The sequence below is a fragment of the Sciurus vulgaris genome, assembly GCF_902686455.1.
Source record: "Sciurus vulgaris genome assembly, contig: HiC_scaffold_238_arrow_ctg1, whole genome shotgun sequence".
NCBI classification, from domain to species: Eukaryota; Metazoa; Chordata; class Mammalia; order Rodentia; family Sciuridae; genus Sciurus; species Sciurus vulgaris.
Window position 1 is genome coordinate 2,453,598 of NW_027632819.1, and position 3,202 is coordinate 2,456,799.

The window sequence follows — 3,202 nt, forward strand, 5'->3', positions numbered from 1 at the left end:
CTTCTTAATAACTTTAAGAAATTTTCCTTTAAGAAATCTCGGGGGTGGGGATTATGGTAATGCTGTGGTTTCCTCCTCTCTGCTGTTTCTACCCTGGGTCTGGACTGGTACCCATATCTTGCTGTGGGGCTTCTGCAGCATTTGGATTGTGAAGACTGTGGAAAGAGACTTGTAATCTAATCATATAAGTATAATAAAAAAATATTATCCCTCATGGAAGAACAGGATTTACCAAAGTACTAGTGACAAAAGGTTAGATGTAGGAGCCAGAAGAACAAACTAGAAGTCAAGTGAGAAGCCTGGATGTCAGTGACCAGAAAACTGGAACATCAAGGATTGTTTCAGACTTTATCATGTCAGGGGAAATTATGACATGATCCAGGTATATTCCTTGTTCATCCAAAGATCATACCTCACAAATATATTCTACATTGCAGCCAGGTATAAAACCTGAAAGTGGTGTAATTCAGACTCTATGTCCAAGTCAATACTGTGTTCTTACCTGCACTATAGTGTTAACCACAAGCCATCAAAGTTCAGTGCATTATTATCCCATTCAGCCTTCAAACTCAAATGCCATTCTGATATTCACTTCATCCAAAATTGCTAATATTCCAGCAATAGCAGTTGCTGGCATCTCAAACCAGAATCTGCCCACCTGTACTATTTGTCAGAATTAGTACCAGACCTGCTACCCCAAATCAAGCTTTGGAGTCACAGACCAGACTAATAGTGATGCTAAGAGTACCACATTAGCAACTACCCCATGCCAGATGGAAAAACCTAGTGTCATGGTACCTGCACCAATAGCACAGAGACTTTCCTCTGGAGATGCATCCACAAGTCCTTCTTTGTCCCAGACTACATCAAGTAAGATGCTGATGACCAGTCCAGAAAAAATATGACTGGCAAGAACCTGGGGGCAGGAGGAAAGCTGATACCAGTTCTTCCCAATACGGTAAATTGGAATGGGTATTTCTGTGGGACTTGGTTGAAACCATCATCATCTTCCACTCCCTTCTTTTTTCTTTTTTTTATTTAAAATTTTATTTTTACAGACTGTATTTTGATCTATTGTACACAAATGGGGTACAGCTTTTTATTTCTATGGTTGTACACAATGTAGATTCACACCATTCATGTAATCATGCATATACATAGGGTAATACTGTCTGTCTCAGTCTACTATCTTTCCTTCCCCCACCCCATTGTTCCATTATCCTCTATACAATCCAAAGTTCCTCTACTCTTCTCTTCTCCCACCCACCTCATTATGCATCATTACCCACTTAACAGAGAAAATATTCAGCCGTTGCTCTTTTGGGTTTGGCCTATTTCACTTAGCATGATATTCTCCAACTCCATCCATTTATCTGCAAATGCCATAATTTTATTCTTCTTTATGGCTGAGTAATATTCCATTATGTATATATACCATAGTTTCTTTATCCATTTATCAATTGAAAGGCATCTTGGTTGGTTCCACAATCTAGGTATTGCAAATTGAGCAGCTATGAACATTGAAGTGACTGCAAAACTCTACTACAGGGCAATAGTAACAAAAAGGGCATGGTATTGGCACCCAAATAGACAGGTAGACATTGGTACAGGATAGAAAACATAAGAGACTTACTCACATAAGTAGAGTTATCTCATATGAGACAAACATGTCAAAAACATACAATGGAGAAAAGATAGCCTCTTCAACAAATGTTGCTCCCAAAACTGGAAATACATATGCAGTGAAATGAAATTAAAATCCTTCTCTCACCCTGTACAAAACTCAACTCAAAATGGATCAAGGATCTAGGAATTAGTCCTGAAACCCTTCACCAAGTAAAAGAAAAAGTAGGCCTGATTCTCCATCACATTGACTTAGGACAAGACTTCCTTAACAAGACCCTCATTGAGCAAGAAATAAATGCAAGAATCAATAAATGGGATAGATTCAAACTAAAAAGCTTTTTCTCAGCACAGGAAACACTAATGTGAAAAGAGAGCCTACAGAGTGGGAGAAAATCTTTTCCATACACACATTTCAGTCAGAGCACTAATCTTCAAAATTTATAAAGAACTTAAAAACCTTTACACCAAATATACAAAGAACCCAATCAATAAATGGGCCAAGGAGCTGGGCAGACACTTCCACTCACTTACTACAGGATCCTGTGCCAAGATGTTTGGAAATGATGCAAAGTAGTGACTGGCTCAGGCTTAGCACAGAAGAAATGATTTTTAAAGTGTCTGATACACATCTACATTTCAGTGACTTAGAAGAATGTGACCAGGTACATGTGGAGTATGTGTCATCTGATGACAGTGGCCAATACTTTAGCAACTACAGTTTCTCAATAGATGGCTTCAGTGGCTTAGGAGGCATTGGTAGCTGTGGGTCCTCTGTGGGTGTCCAGGGAGGTATGAACTGGTTGAAAAGACTCTCTTTGCACTACTGAAAATTGAGAGAAAAATTTATGATAAGCATGAAAGCAACATGGGTGGCCTCCTCAGTCCACGAAGAAAGGAAGCACTACAGAGACTAAGAGCAGAAATTGAAGTTTTAACTGATTCTGGGTTAGGAACTGCATTGAAATCCTTACTTCTCATCCAATTCAGAAGAATTGTGTGAATGTTCTGATCACATCCACCAGCTGGTTTCAGCCCTGGTCAAGCTTCCCTGTATGTACTAGGAGAAATATTTCCTATTGAAAGCATATATACTGTTACTAAAATTAGTAAGGAGAGTTGCTTTGAAGGAATTTTGTCAAGATTTGGAGAGAAAGTTATATATGTAGAGATTGGCGATGGACAAGATGAAGAAATTGCAGCCAAACAGCACCACATTCATTTCTGGAGGATCACAAACCATGGAGACCTAGTGTCCTTTCACCAGACTTTAGAGTTTGATTTTTCTCTAAGAATTGAAATTAGGAGTCTTCCTCATGAACTCCTTTTCATTCCCAAAGGGAGGTAGAGAGCAGAACCAACTGGAAGCTTCCTTTCCATTCTTCTCTCCAACCACCTCTCTCTATCTTTCTCTCTCTGTGGAATACTGATGAGAACATAATCAGAACCAACAACTGGCAATTTTTGCTTTGAGTGAGTAGCAGCCCTGTGGTTATCCTTGTACAGATGCAGGAGAGAGTCAGATGAGAGCACGGTGGATCTCCTCAGCTTCTGTACTTCTATTGTTTCTGTTCTGTTT

At 39.3% G+C, this 3,202-nt stretch overlaps 1 pseudogene across 1 annotated transcript; it reads left to right on the forward strand.

The window, feature by feature from the left end:
- The first annotated feature begins 373 nt into the window (after positions 1–373).
- Positions 374–2,971, forward strand: LOC306652475 (protein phosphatase EYA3-like; annotated as a pseudogene). Its single transcript has 3 exons — positions 374–382; positions 438–1,061; positions 2,213–2,971. The product of its transcript is annotated as a protein phosphatase EYA3-like (transcript).
- The last annotated feature ends 231 nt before the right edge of the window (positions 2,972–3,202 follow it).